The 16615-nt window shown below is 40.2% G+C and overlaps 1 protein-coding gene and 1 long non-coding RNA gene across 4 annotated transcripts in view; one reads left to right on the top strand and one right to left on the bottom strand.

The window, feature by feature from the left end:
* LOC122529876 overlaps positions 1–16615 on the bottom strand; it is a 124459-nt gene that overhangs the window by 58202 nt on the left and 49642 nt on the right. The window lies entirely within an intron of this gene.
* LOC122529878 lies at positions 47–11670 on the top strand. Of its 3 annotated transcripts, none has more exons than XR_006306868.1 (3): positions 47–706; positions 1304–7114; positions 9921–11670. It is a non-coding gene; the product is annotated as an uncharacterized LOC122529878 (long non-coding RNA). The 3 variants fall into 3 exon arrangements; XR_006306867.1 differs by having other exon boundaries at positions 47–752; XR_006306866.1 differs by having other exon boundaries at positions 47–7114.

The following is a 16615-nucleotide window of genomic DNA, read 5'->3' as shown; positions in this document are numbered from 1 at the left end:
CAAAGAGAGAAAGAGAGAGAGAGAGAGAAAGAGAGAAAGAGAGAAAGATACGAACAGATAAACAGAGAAGGAGGGACAGCGACGTAAATGAACTTGGACGAGGGAACGAGACGGAGAGAATGCAAGTCGGAGGAAGAAGCAAGTGCAACGTCCAGTGGTGGGGTAGGTGGTTGACGGTGGTGGGAGTCGACGCGCCGCTTTTGAAAAAACCGCAAAGCTTTAAGAAGGCGCGCGGTACCCCCCACCCTCGAGTACTACGCGAGCAACTAGCGGCAGACATAGACAAGCCTCGCGCTTACTATTACTGGAAAATAGTTGGATCCGAGTGGCCGAGGATCCCGTCGGGAAATTCTCGAGAAAATCGGTCCACGCGTGAAATCGTGAAAGTGATGTTTCGCGAGTAGTAGTTCGCGCCAGCCGAGGCCAGCCGAATTTTCGGCGGCCGAATTTCCTCGATTCGTCCGATTCGTTTCGCGATACGACGATGATTTTGCGTGCACTCGGCCACGATCGCCGTCGGAAAAACGAACGATGATGCACGTACGCATCGTTGGGATTCTTCTCGATGGAAGATGCGCCTCGTAAGAAATGTGGAAAACGAGAACTATAGACGTTTGATTAAAAGAAATTTTTGGAGCAGTGATGTGTCGATGATTGGAAAATTTGTTTCGTTCTGGATCTACGATTCTCTCTCTATCGATACAACGTACGAGTCGTTTAATGCAAAAATCATGCAAGCTATAATAATAAAAGTAATTTCTGAATAACGAGGGACGAAGTAAAAGTAAAAGTTCTTTTACGCGAGCCATTGTAAAATTATATTGGGTTGGTGCATACGAAATGTCGTTCTTCCAATGTAATTCTGACCGTGTGTAACCTTTTCAAAATATCATGCGTTTAACTGAAGTAATTATTTCTATATTTTTTCGATCGACGAAATTCATTCAGTAATTGTTAATTTCAAAATTCAAAGAATTCTTGAAACAGGGTTGAAGCAGCAGAGTTGGTCTTAACTTTCAATTTCTTTTAACGAACGCACGCGACGAAACGGGAGGTTTCTTCAACGTTTCATCCTTTCTCAAATGCCAAATGTATTTCGTAATTTTCAGGATATTTCTAAATATAAACTTGTACTAAATATTCATGGCTACAGAATGATACAAGATTTTGATATTTCCATTATAAATCTTCATAAGATGAATATATCCGATTTCTTCCTCTTTAATGATAATTAACAAACTCGACATTTTATATACACCAATCCTCATACGACGACACCTTATACCACTTCTGCACGAAACAGGAGATGGAGATCGAGCTTTCGAAGCATTCGTGAGAAACCGAGACAAGAAATAAATCGTGAAAACACGTCCTCCGTCGAGCTGGATCGAAGACAACGATCGAAAACGCACATTGACGCGGATTCATCCACGTCAAATTCTCGCTGAATTTTATGAAAAATTCAATTACCTACGTATCTTTGGAATTCGTCGTTCACGCACCGTTGTCACCCCGAAACCACCGTCAACGATGGCCAGTCGCAAGAAGGAAATTGAATTCCCCGTATCTACAGAATTCTCGTCGATCCACCCGGGCTTATCGCCGAGTTGAGGGAAAACGACTCCGGTACAGAAACGAGGAATTGTGTTTCGATGATGAAGTGCGCGACCGCGGACACCGTCGCGACGATTTACGACGACGATTATAAAACGGGAAAATATTTCCCGATCCGCGAGGGATAGTATTTTTTCCAGCCGTTTAGCAGCATGGGAAATTTATTAGATCCAAGTAGGGAGATTTACCGCTCGGTTGTGCACGCGGCGATCGCTCAACAACGGTTGCATGATTTATCACGAGCAGCTTCGCCTTCGGTATTATAATTTTAAGGGATGAAAGGAGAAGGCTGAAAGAGCGCGAGTTCGATTGACGGGTAATTTATTACGTGATCCAACTTCCTGGTCCCCTGCGCAGTGTTCCCGCCGTGAAGATCGAGTGTCCAGAAATTGCTTCTTCGTGTCGTTCCAGTGAAAATGGACCCTCTGTTTTCTTTTCTCGTTTTTAGAGAAATTTCTACCTCTTGCGCTCGAAGTTGGATTAGACTGCGGGTCGTAGTAGATACAGGTCTGGAATTTATGTTCCGGCTAGTAATTTTGTAAAATTTTTCTTTTCCTCTTGCTGCGCAACGAAGTTCCAAATTGAATTTCTAACTGTTTCAGTTTGACTGTAGCGGTGTAATTATTATACTCTTCCGTTGGAATGACTTTGTAAAGATGCAGCAACTTTAACTTTTATTTTTGACCATGAACTCTCTCGATATTTTCTCATTGTTGGATAAAAAACTATCGACCATCTCGTGCTGATGACACACAGAGAGTTCAAAATTGAATTTTCACCATAGCTGTTAAAATATATTCTGTTCTTGTGCGTACATTAGAGTGATTCTGCAACGACGTAGTATCTTTTTCCTACCACACTTCCCCAATATTTTCTCGTTCGGAGACTATATTTCCCCGAGTTTCTCGTAAACGCACGACAAATTCTATCGTTCGACTCAAAGTTGAATTTCGAAATGCTATGTTCTTCGATTCTCTGTAAATATACAGCTTCGTCCGACTTGCCTTTTACATCCAGAAATCAAAGCTCGCGTATCTCGCAGCGAAAGGTCTTTCACTCCTTTCGAAGTAAACCTTTTAAAATCTGTCTCCGTGTTTCTCGATCGCAATTATCGCGCTCTACTCGTAGGTGAGACGCTACTCGTTAGTGATACACTATCCGCCAGGCGATTCTTCCTCTCTTTCTCTCTTTCTCCTCCGAGCGGAAAGCTTGCGGCTGAGCTTTGTAAGCTCGTACGATCGTAAAATTATTCAACGGGCCGCGTCGGTTCACCGCGCGATCCGCAATTGCATTTAGACAGGTGGCCACGTTATGACATGCCGAGCCCGTAAACCGCTTACCGTGGGTGGCGATACGCTCCCGGAGCACGTGGAAAATTGGATCGCGACCGTACGTATCCCGGCATTGTTAACATAACTAGCACGTGTGTCACGCGCCCCGTGTGTATGTCGCGCACGTATCTCGCCACCGTACACAGGGTGCGTCGGAAAATCGGTGGCACGATCGGCCAACTGATGATTCTACGAACAATGATAAGAACGGGAATGAAAGGATAACATTTTCTCGTTCGTGCGTCGATTTTCGTCGAAAATCGAGTTCGAGGATGTTTAGGTGTTTCTTTTCAGTTTGAATTTGTCCATTGTCGAACAATTCTGTAAATTATTCAAAAGTTGTCTGAAAATTTCTTTCGGAAGGTCAAACGCATCTTCCGTTCTATCTGCAGAATATTTCAATGTATAAATTGAAGCAGCCGCCGTTGCTTTGGCTCTGTTTCAAGGATGTTTGAATTTTGAAACTAGCAATTCCTATGAATTTAGAATATTGTTAGGTGAAAAACTGTGCCATCAGATTCTGATTAAATACACGCAATCAAAGTTGCATTTGAAAAATATTTCCCATGCACCGATCTAATAACTAACAATTGGCTACATATTAATGTAATTGTGTTCCGTGGCTTATTTTCAAGAACACCCTCGCGTAATCAAATTCAATTACAACTGACATTATCATTTTCCAACTCGTTCCTCTCGAGAACGAATGTCGTTCGTTTATCCCGATCTATCTTCACACTTACACTTTAGAATTCGGTACGTCGTGTGTACGCTTGTCCCGAATGTGAAACATTCGGTCGTCGGTTCGCACGGAGCTAGCTCGCGTGCTCCCCTCAGAAGGGAAAACAATATATCCTGTTTTTTCGCGAACGTGTTCCCTCGTCCAGATCTCATTTGCATCGTTATCGACACGCCGATAGGGAACAACGTCGCATTTCCACGTTTCTCGCGCGTCTCCTGTACTTTTCCTTTCACCACCGGAAATTCAATCCGACCGGAACGTTCCGTCTCAACAAAATCAACACTCCGATTTCGCGGCGCGTACGCGACACACCGGGCGTCGAGTGCGTCGCGATAAACGAGTCAAAGGTTTCGGAATTCCGGTTCCTCTTTCGCCTCGTGTCTTCGCGAGATTAAAGTGCAGTTCCGGGCACCTATCGTGGCGGGCGGTGCCGCGCACGTCCGAGAGATCTAATCTTTTATCGTGGCACGTTCCGAAATCTCGGTGATCGCGCCGATTCCGCCGACACCCCGCCGCGCGCTCGAAAAACGACCGGTGTCGGCTCTCCGTCGAGTCGCGAGTGCTCGTGCGTGAACTCTCTTGATTGCATCTCGCTCGAGTGGTTATCTTGGAAATAAAAGAACGACCGAGTATACATAGATATTGGTTATTTCGTGCGCGGATAATTTCATGGACTTTTGGTGGAGGAGTATCGTTCAATGTGAGCGAGAAAAAGTGATACGAGTGTATTTGTGAATGAAGGGGGTGGAAAATCGAAACGTTTGTGCAAGAAAGTGAGAAAAAATCGAATTTGGAATGTAGGTAATTTTAGAAAGATCATTATTTTGTATTCGAAGCACTGGATTGTACATAGTGAACAGAAAGATAAAAGAAATTGAGGTTAGCATCTACATTTGGTCGTAAAAGTCTACGTATATCAAATTTCGAAAAAGACGAGGATTTTAAAACATTTTATGTATACTTTCTGTAAAAGTAATTCTAGAAGAATGATTATTAATCGGAATAGAAAATATAAAACTCTTCTCTGCAATTATTACTATGGACATGTTAGTACAAAATGATAATGTTATTATCATTACAATCAATTAATAATTTTCACAAGACTACAATGAAAAATGAACAATATAATAAAAAAGTATTACAATTTAAATAAATACAAGAAACGTTCTTAATATTTTTAATCAACAAGATCCGAAAGAACGTCCGAATCATTTCTCTTGCATTTCAAATGTTTCGAGCTTTGAGAGATGTACGTAGACCTCTCTGACCGACTGTAGCAGAAAGGCAAAGTGCTATGTGTGCACGTAGGATGTCCGTGTGTCCCACTATATTAAAATCCACTATATTACCCTTTATCGACTGAAATATGGACAGCGTTAAAGGCAAATAAGGAGCAGAATGAAAAATAGTAAACGAACAGCCCACGAACGAAACTGTATTGTCGATTCGAAAGAACATAAGGACAAAGTTGAACGTGTTAGATGGCATCCTTCATCTTCCTTAAGGAACGTTCTCCCCATTCCGAAATCGCGGAGTCGAACGTTCACAAGGGTTGAAGTAGGTCGAGGGAGAAAGAACGAGGCCTGCAAGCGATTAAACTATCAAACGGCACCTTAATAGCCACCATGCGTCAAGCGAGATATTGCCTGACACACGCTTAGGTAGACACATTGTCCTAAGATGATTCGAATCTTACCGATCTATCGCGAGAGTTTCGCGCAGTTCGCTGCGATAATACCGGTATAAATTCACCCGTGGTTGATCCCTTAAAACGGTCCCCGAAATCCCCTAATACCTTCCCTAAGGAATAAGGTAAGATAGGGTTATTCGAGTCAGTAGGTATATTTGGATCGAGTTAAATAATTCATCCTTTCGATTTATCGGATTCAATTGCGCGCAATCTTCGGGTCTTATTTAAGCCAATCGTTTTATTTCGACCAATCTAAACCAAATTATTCCTCCTTAATTCCGAAATCATATTGAATTTCAACACTTTCATTTCTCCGGCTCAAGTTTCAAATTTAAATTCTAGCATTCAAGTTATTCTAGAAAAGTTATTCTTCTCCATCGCCGGATGATGGATTCAAATTGATTCATTCGTATTCGTACCTCCGAGAGAATAATTAAGAAAACGGGACAAAGATTAAAAAAACACAATCACAGTTGCGCGTCGTGTCCAAATTTTAAAGTTTCACAAAAATATATAGGAAACCGCAATTTACTACTAATAATAAATCGTAATGGACAATAAGTTCAAAATTGAATTTCAACACCTTCTAAAACTGATTCGAATTTCCCACTAGTGTTTCCAACTTCCAAACCTCGTCAAAAAAAAAAAAAAAGAGAGAGAGAGAGAAAGATATACAATAGACTGTAGTTAATTTCTGAGCTGCGAGCGAAAACACACTTCGGGAGATAGGTTTTTTCAAATGGTGAAAACAACTCGTCTGGTTGAAGACCGAGAAGATGGAAAGTCGGGAAATCAGTCGGCAAACGGGAGGGAGTATCGCGTAATCGATTCTGGTTAGAAACGACGCTCGAATTTCCTGCATGCAAATCGAATGCAAGCCTGAGCCGTACGTGCCAGACGAGGATGCCCACGCTGCTTCCGATCTGCCAGACCAACTGTCACATTGGAGAAATCAGTGCACCGTGGACTGTAAATCCGGCGTCTATCCAGCGAGAGATCGCGGTTGCACCGATAACTATTCATAGCCTCAAGTTTCTCCTAGCGATTCTGATCGCTACTACTGGTAAACTGACTCGGATTACGGGACGTTTCTAATTGTACGTGCGCAAACGAGAATAGGGACAGTGGCATGAATAATTGTTGTTACATTCTGTTTCCCCGTGTCTCGGTACGATAATTTTCAACAAACCAACAACGAGCAAAAGCAGCGGTGGCCGACCAAGTGAATAAACAAATAAATCTCCGTGTGCAACAAAGGAAAATATAAATAAACAGGAGAAACATGCGTGAAGGAGAAACACTTAATCTCTGTGATACATTCGTGCGCTTAATAAAATTATTTTAAACGAATTAATTTTAAACGAACCAACAACGAAGCAAGCAGATAGATATCGAGCAAATCAACGTGTAAATAAACGGAGGAAAATATAAATAAACAAGAGGAATGTGTGTACGTAAAACAGGGACACCTAGTTACTGTGATATTCGTGCGCCTAATGTACCAGATGAGCTATGCTGCAAGGCCATAAATAATAGAGTGCGCGGAAGATAACGTCCAGCGAATGTAACGAAGTCCGTGCTTAGATCCGCATTTAATGAGTATTTATCGGCGTTAAAACGATTACGCGGATTATCAAGCTGCATGGTTCACGGACAATTATACGCTGTGTCGCAACGATCGAAATCCAACGATTAAGGCCGGAACGACGGAGCATATTCAGCAAGGATGTTTCGAGCGTACGTATACGTACAGTTGATGAAACTCCGCAAATTAAGTTATGGTGGAAAATTTGAAAATTTGAAAATTTCGAGGTCTTGAAAGTCTTGGTTTATCTTTCAGTTTCAAAACTCGATGATCTTAACAGACGATAAGTATTCGGTATTTTCTACAAACATTTTCTACGTTTTATCCCAGGTATAGATCATTGATCTGGAAAGTTTATTAAAGCAGCCTAACCTAAAATTTCTTTTTAAACGAAGTCAATTTTTTGACAGCTAGTTTCATCCTTGGGTACAGCTCCGACATTTAGAAATGTTAACATCATAACTGAAATATTCGTGTTTATTTAAAGGAACCATTATTTCTTTCTTTTAATCTTAATGCTTAAAACTCAATAATTTCGTCGTCTGTCAAAAGCTTCAAGACTTTCAAAACTCAGGATTCTCTCAAGACTTTCGAGAAATCGAATCACACTCGCAGCGATTCGAATTTTCACAGTATCGAGAATCATTAACGATATTATCGTTGCAAGCATAATGAAAGTAAATCGACGGTCATGATGCTACTCTGAGTAGTATCTCGTTCGGACACGTAATCTGGTCTCTAAAATATCACCGAGGCTTGCCCTCAAATTGCAAAAAAATTCGAGGATAGATAACGAGCATACAAGCTGGCTACTTAGCAACTGCCGAGCATAGAGAAAGGAGTGCAATGAACGCGCGTCGCCATCTGGCATGCATTGTACGCGTTTCTGTGGATTTGACGGATGATCACCGGTCTCTCCGCGCCGCTTTCGTACTTTGTGCGAAAGCCTTTCCTTCCTTCTTGAATGCCGCTCGTTACGGATTTGCGGTCGCAGCCTCGTTTTCTTCAAAACCGTCGCCCGTTTGAGCCCGCGAACGACACACAACGGCGAGCACACGGCACAATTCCAGTCACGATAACGTTCCTCATCGGGGCTCTGGAACGCGATGCGGTTTATTCGCCGTTCCGTTTCCGTTTCCCAGGCAGTTTACACATGGCCGAGGCTCGATCGTTTAGCCGGGCGAACGCCAAGAACCAGAGCAAATATTGGCACGGGCCAACGACGACAAAAGAGAGGTTTCGACTTTCGCGATGAGAAAAATCGCCGGGCCAGCTACGGCGAGCGACGCCAATGCAAGCGGGTGCCCTTATGCCCTACGGGTCTCTCCGCTGGGCGGGCAAACGGTGGCAAAAGGGGCGGACAAAGTGCTTCGCAGCCGGTGAACTTTTGTGGTACGCCGCGGCCACCTAAGAATCCGGGACGCGACGTCTTTTCGCTTCGCGTTTCGTTAAAAAAGACTTTCGAGAACGGCCCTCTCTCTCGTTCGAAACGTTCGCGAAACGATCCTTTGACGATTCTCTGACAAGTCTTTCTTCGTCGACTTCGTTTCGACGTCTTCTCTGAAAAATGACGTTTAACCCCTAAGCGGTCGTGTCGTTCAGTTGCGATTCATTGATCGGAATTATCTCGATTTCATTTCGTGTTGTATCGTAGAAAACAAATCGGTCGTAATTGAATTCGACAATTTGCGCGACAAAAAAAATGTATAATGTATAATTATCACGGCGTCGTTCATGAAGTATATTTATTTAAGTGTGTCTTTATATATTCTAGTTATGTCAATTCCTTTTTCGCACTCTTTTCTTTTTTATATTATTTTATAAATAATAATTTAATAATAAAAAAAATTTTTATTATTATTAAATTATTATTATTAAATTTTTGTATCAGGAATATGATACAAAAAATCGAATTTCGATAGTAACCACTATACTTCGAATATTTCACAGTGTTTTTATCCACTGCATATGCAATTTCACACTTTAATAATGTCGAAAACGACAGCGAACGAAACAAGACCATAAGCTTTACGAATCGCTTGATTGCGAGAAGGCACACGACGAAATTACTTCGCTCGAATAAAGTCACGCCTCAATTATCCGATAATTATCTCGTCACTCGCATTTTTCCTTCGAGTTCAACGAACCAACGCTACGAATATTTAAAAATTCAAAGGCGCAATTTTGAATGCACCTTTTTCACGAGGAATTTGTCTCGAGTAATTTCATTCCTCACGAAGAGCCACCCTCGTCATTTAAACTAGACACCTTTTAGTCAAGGAGATCCTCCTCCCATTCTCTCCTTTGGTCGCCCGAGGCATCGTTTCCCTTGTCCGAGCCGGTGCATTCGTAAAGCGGGCAACAACGAGGAGAAGAACACCGAGCTCTCGAAAAAAACAAAAAAAAAAAAACAAAAAAAAGAAAAAAAGCAAACGATTTACATTTCAGTCGTGGTATGCCACATTTTCTTCAGCCCTGACTATGTAACGTTGCATGTCCATCCACGTATAGCGAACCGCTATGAAAAACCAAGTAGTTTCCTGGCTCTTGGACCGTAGTCTCGTCAGGTTCTCGCGTCCCCTTTCTCTAACACCTTATACGCGTTTTTCAAACGTTAGCCTTGTTTCATCTAGGACAGTTCTGTTTATAGAAATCGCACTACAACGTAAGATCGTTAAAGAGGGTAAATCGACCTCGGAAAATGGATAACGAAAGCTTGAAGATGCCACGTTATATCTATTAAAAAACAAATCACGTTATAATTTCATTTACAGAGATCAAGATTGACCAAACCACAATCAACGTGCTTTTATTGATTATTAATTCCTTAATTTTACTCTTTTATCGAGAAACGACCTAGTTAACACGTTAATAATAATAATATAAATATTATTTTTATATATTACATATTATTATTTTTATATATTAATAATAATGTATAAAAATCTATGTGATCAGGTCAGTTATACTCTTCACTACAAGGGAAATAGCATTCTCTTTAAAGTTTCATTTCAACGCGAAATAAATAAAAATGCCACGAAGAGCAACCAGGTGACCCAGGTGACCCAGGTGCGGCGTGTGCTCGATGGATCGTCACGAAAAAGCGTTCGTTCACGATAGGGTAGGTGGTATCCATTAATTTTATAGAACGTTCGGTGACACGGTCCCGCGATCGGTGTGAGCGATCTTTACACGTATGTACATATATGTACGAAGCAACGATCATCCAAGTCGGGCTGAAAATATCGAGAGCCGGTCGTTCTGGCGGCAGTCAGCGGCAGTGACCTGATTTTAATTTCACGCGTGTTCGATAGCAGTCACCGGGGCGGCGCAGCGCTTAGATGACTCGGTCTAGAGAAAAGGAGAGAGAGAGAAAGAGAGAAAGAGAGAGGAGCACTTTTCCTGGCCGCGACGCGAGCGCATTTCGCTTAACCTCGACTCGTTTTCTCTTCTGCTCGGCATCGTTTGATCGCGCGGCCGCGGACTCGCCAACCGGAATGTAAAGCGACTTCTCGTTTTTCGCAGCCGCTGCGCACAATCTAGTTCCACGGATTTTCTTCGTTCTTTTTTTTTTCCCCTCCTCTGGACCAACGTGATAACCAACAGAGGATGTGACAACGAGAGAACTACAGAACACGATACACGTAACACATGTGTCTCAACCTTGATTCAGGACCAAGCAACAATTAATCATAACGATCCAATTTCTTTAAATTTCATAAAATTGTGGAATATATGGGAAACCCTGATGAAAGGTTATTAAACGAATCTTTGTAAAATACGTAATTCAGTAATGTAAATTAATTGAAAAATATTGAAAATAAAATGAATTAATACACGTCTAGTTCAGAGAATCCATCAGATGTCGCGAGTGAATAATTTTTAGTGTCTGATTTTCAAACGTTAAGCTCGCAAAGTTGACTGACAAATCGTTGCTCGTATGAAAATGTTTTTACATACTCTCGATGAAATATAGTTGAAATTATCTCGTTTTTCAAGTTATTGTGTCCTTAATTAATTTTAAAATATTTCTCTAAGGAAATTTCTGTTTATGTATAGAGAGCTTTCTTGAAACGCGTCATTTTAACGGCGAGGCTAGCTGAGAAATAAAAATAAAAATTCCCTCTAGACATTTCAGACCGGTGATTCCATGAAAGCGGCATCCAAAAGTGTGTTTAACGGAGTCGAGATTTCATTTCACACAGCGCGCAACCCCATCCGGCAAAGGGGTTAACGTTTCGAGTGTCATTGTAAACCTTGAAAAATGCCATTGACCGCCCCTGTTCCAACCCCGTGAGTTACTCGCGACCGTTCTAATTACCTGGTGCCTGTATTTCGTAATTGACACTGGCGGTTGAAAAAACACAGATCCAATATTTTACGCTCTCCGGTTCATATTTGCGACAATATGTATATTATTTTTGATGACCGAAATCAAATAAAGCCTGATAACGTGAAACTGACTGATACATTATATCTATTATTAAGTTTGAAATTTGTACCTCTCGTGATTTTCGATTGATTTGTATCGCAACGATTTTTTAGTATCACTGAATACCGCAACGCTTGAATTGAAAAACAATGTTTTTGCGATTTTTTTATTCTGGAAACCACCGCAGAACTACTGGATTAATTTGTCATTCTTTTGTACAACACGTTTTTTTATGGATTTACAATTTGAAGGATTAAAATATATACAAATGAAAAATTGAGTTCTTTACTGTACTTTAAAACCTTTCCCATCCCTCAGCACTTTCATTTCTCTGATGCAAGTTCCACGCTTCACTCGTCGATAGTTCCAACATTAAAACTCCATAAAAATGAAAAGGGAAGCTAGAGAAGATTATCTGTCATAGTCTCACAGGTAAGAAGAATTTCTACGACTTTAAAATGAAATATGGATACACGGAACTCCGTAAGGTTCCGGATGAAAAAGATGACAGAAAAAAGTGCGAGTTGGACGAATCGACCCAGTTTTCTGTCACAAATATGATAGAAAATGAAATTCAATAATGCAAATTAACAGGAGGAAAGTCTGCAAATGAAACGTTACATTAATACAACAACCATGAACTTTAGATTAAGAAGTGCGAACTAAAGGAACATAATATTCCAATAGTGTTACCTCACTGTAATATTACAGAAAATTAAACCTACTGCCACAGGAGTATCCTTGCTGAATACTGCTTTGAAACCTATCAAACTATAAAAGTTAAACTGTATCTTCATGAATATTATGTTCACACGCAATTAATACTAATAAGATTTCCACAAAGCAATACATATTCTTCTTTGCATTTCTTTGAAACCATACTTCGAAGAACTGTAAAAAATAAATTATTCTAAATAACATTCAACAACTATCAACGAAACGTTCACAAAGTAAAATGCACATCTCTCATGAAACAATCTATATTCTTTAAGTAAAATTTGAGCCTTCGACGTATATCCTGCAAGGTATAAGTCGAGAAAGGTATATCCTGCGCAGACTTATGATCGCGAAATCATCCGACAGAGAGAGAGAGAGAGAGAGAGAGAGAGAGAGAGAGAAAACGCGCGGACCGAGCAACTAGCACACATGAATGTTTGAAATTGCGAAAGAAGATAAGCGGAGGCGTCGCAGACATGAAAAGTCGTCGTAAAGGGAGGAACGGTGGGTCGTAAAGTTGTACCAGAGCCGGGTGTTCAGCGACGCGCGAGTCTTGTGCCTGCGAGTCATTTGACCCACATTGTCCCAACTTAAAGTCGATGTAGGGGCCAGCGTACGTTTGCAATAGCTGCAAAACAACATATTCACCGTTACAAGCCGAATGCAAAACCGCAGCGACGCACAGTGGTCTGTCTGGTAATAATCTAGCGGGGCAAACGTCCAAAATACCGCGACGTGAAATCTAAAAAATAAATCAGTTTTATATTTGGTTTTCGGCTCCACAGCTTTTACTAAGTTATACACAACTAAAATATTGAATGTTAGAAATAAAAGATTTTTTTCAGCGAGAACATAATTTAAGTTTCATTTCCTGTCTCAATAACTTAGTAACATTGACGTAAAAATATCTAACACGAACATTACCAATTCTATCTTCGAGTGTACCTACACTATCCCTAGAAAAATTTGGAGCATCAAGATTATAAAACTATGTTCTTCCAACAGATAGAAGATTACGTGATTAAAAATAGAAAAGACTTAAATTACGTTTATAATCAAAACATATCTATTTATTTTCCTGATATACCACACAGACAAGTTTTAAATTTTAAATTGCCTGTCTGGCAGTGTACAATTAATGCTAAAGACGGCCTCGTTAAATATTTAGCCTTATTGTTATAATGGATTTTCGTGAAACGTATACGAGCAATAAGTATCTCGTAACCTCGTTTCAGACCCGTTTCAAACATTACCAATACCATCGTGATAATTATACGCGTATCGTGCATTACCACAAAACACGCATAATACACAATATATTCAAAATAACTTTTCACATGCGTATTCGGAATATTTTCGCGAACCACACGTACATATTTCTCTCCTCGATATCGATTAACGTTGAGACGGCGATAAAAGAGAAAAAAAAAAAAGAAAGGCAAAAGTGCGTGCGACTTTCTCCGTTTGGTATGTTGCGAGCGGAGGGCGTCTAATATTTATCGATTCACGTCAAAGTTCATGGATCGTGAAGTTGAACGTGAACGAGTTGACAAGGAGAGATACATCGATTGGAAATTCGAAAGCGGCGTGGCGTTAAAAGAGCATTGGCGACAAGGATAGTCCAGAAAATGTGTATAGAGCAGAGTAGTGGAATGCGCCACCATCTATCGACTGCAGCTGACACGAGCTCCGTCCGTTCGTTCGGAATGAGGCGAAGTTCCTATCGAACATCGATCGAATATGCAAAAACTGCACGCCGATCGGAACCGAAATCTACCAAGAGAGGGAGGGGGAGGGGGAGAGAGAGAGAGAGAGAGAAGACACTAACGTTACGTGACATTGTGTCATCGTTCCATTGCACAATGGATTGACAATTTCAGTATAGATCGTGTATTAAAGTTCGCAAATTTATTACGAAATTAAGAACACGTGTTTTTGATAAATATATACACTTTTTTTTTAATTATATCATATACGTTTTTTAATAAAATTTTCAGAATCTCGAGATTTTAATTGGACGAAGCACACTTTTGTTTTTCCTGCAAGCGATTTTTTAAACGTTGCAGTTGCGTCAAGCTCGCAACCACCCGTAAAATATTCAAAGCATCGTACTCGTTACGACATTTAACAAATGCAGCAAACAATAATTCATATAAATATCTGCAGTTCTCAACAAAAGAAAGTTTCAAATAATATATTCGTCGAAAGTTTCAACAAGCGTTCCAGCGCACTTGAACGATCCCACAGTACGAGGTGCAACGATCGATTCGACGACGCCCGCGAGTAGTGAAAACCGAACAGAACGAAGTGGCTGCACAACGAGCGAGGCGGAGAGTTGGGCGCGAACTTTCCATTGGATTTGAAAGCCGGCCAAGTTGAGACCGGTTTTCCAAATTCAAGCGGAAAACGTTCGCCAAACACGAGACGATACGCGAACCAACTCGCGGCGAAATTTATCGAGAGGACTTTATTTTAAAATATCACGGGCCACGTAACCGAGAAAGAAAGCGACCTTTGGAACGGCCGAGATACCGTTTTTAAGAGGGATTTGCCTCAACCGAGAGGACTCGATGCTTTCTCTGGGCGGGAGTGTTTTCTCAGAGATAGCAGACCGCGAGAGCTAATTCGGGGGATAATTGTGCGGACCTCGCGGACTTTGAACATAATCGCTCCTCTTCCTCCCCTGGGGAAACTTCGTGCCTGTTCAACCAGGATATAATTTAATTAATTTCATTTGCTTACTAATTCAAGAAATTAAGCATTCCCATGTGCAATAACTGAAGGATCAGAACAATGTATTATTACATTTTGATGTATATGAAATGTTTTTCAAAAATATAATTTTGATCGTAATTTTCATATATACCATAGTCCATAGTTGTGGTCATTAAATGACAAAGGTGTCGCAACCTGAGGAATTTATAACAGTTACATAAGAAATAATATACAGAGAAATGCGGAAGAGAAGTCGAGCTAGCTATGTTTTTTCCCTCTTTTCTTCTTTTTCCGAAACCTTTTAGTTTGGTGATTAATGGAGAAGGCCAAGCGAGAAATGAGATTTCGCTTTGGCGAAAATTCGCGCGACGCTTCCGGTGCGAGCCGACCAAGAAAAAAAAAAGAAAAAAAAATGAAAGTATACACCTGCATAATGGAAAAACAATGTATAGCGCATTGTTGTACGTGTCACGTCCATTCGGCGGACAACCAATTCAAGAGAAGCTCCATTATCTTTTTTTCTTCCATTCGGCTCTTCGCTACGACTCGACCGACACTCCCCCTCGTTATTTTCCGGCTGAAGTATTTGTCAAACCGTCGCGCCAACTCGTCGCTTTTCGTCGGGTTTTCTCTGTTGATGGTTGACGAATTGATTTTCATTTGAAGCCAGAGGCCAGATAATTATCGAGCAAAGAGTCTTTGGAATTAGATTTAGAACAGAAACGAAAGTTTGATGTACGTGATACGATTATATTAACGCGATATCTGACTATTACAAACTTATCGTCGATTTTCAAATTCAACATACTGTCCGTCGATTATTTGGTTTCGCAGTTGTGTATTCTTGCCAGCTACTTGAACATTTAAGAGACACTAAGAATTATTTATGCAAACTGAGGGAGAAACGTGCAACACCGACCAGCTAACTCTTGTTTCTTTCAACAGACGTTATTTGAATGAGCAACATCAACAAACATCACAATATTACGCAAAATATCCCAGAATTATACAATTTGCTGCATTGCTCTCGATCTTCTGAACCATTAAAAGTATACGCTGATATTTAATGAGTTAAAACTTTTTTTTACACTCTTAAATGCAATAAAAAGCAATTTTATATATCACAAACACGAAAATAAAGAATGTTTTTGTATAAAAATCATGTTCTATAGATTTTTAAATTCAATCTTTCGAGAACTGCAATTACGGATTACACGGAGAATGTAATCAATATCTTTTTCCACAAAAATGTCACGGTTAATTAAATAATTATATTACTCGTGACGTTTATAAAAATAAAATGAAATAAAAGATCTTCTGTCGTAACAATTAAATGCTTTTGCAACAACTAATTTAACAATCGATCGGCAGCTATCGATTCTTATTATTAAATTTCTCAAATTCCGTCTTTTCATTGAGTTTCATTTACGTTATAAATTCTTCGTTTCTAAAATCGTGACTTTCACCACATTTAGCCCAAGATATAACAGAAGAATTTACAGTCAGACCAGTCAGTACTGCACGATTCTCAAATTAATTAATTAATTAAGTCAAACTAACGTCAAAGCAACAATTAACATAAGTCTGTATGTATGTAATGTAACGTCGAACATTAGTCGTCATCCCAAGATATTCCTGATAAGAAACTCTCAGTAAAAACATTGATAATACGAATGAGAATATTTCGTCATAAATTGTAATATCATACAACTTATAATATATGCCCGTAAATGTTAAATATTCCTCGTCATTTCATCGCGCTGTGAAACAATTAAAACACCGTTATCCC

Source organism: Frieseomelitta varia, unplaced genomic scaffold (assembly GCF_011392965.1).
Source record: "Frieseomelitta varia isolate USP_RPSP 00005682 unplaced genomic scaffold, Fvar_1.2 scaffold_313, whole genome shotgun sequence".
In the NCBI taxonomy this organism is placed as follows: Eukaryota; Metazoa; Arthropoda; class Insecta; order Hymenoptera; family Apidae; genus Frieseomelitta; species Frieseomelitta varia.
The sequence above is the reverse complement of the archived record's forward strand: the minus strand, read 5'-3'. Positions and strand labels throughout refer to the sequence as shown.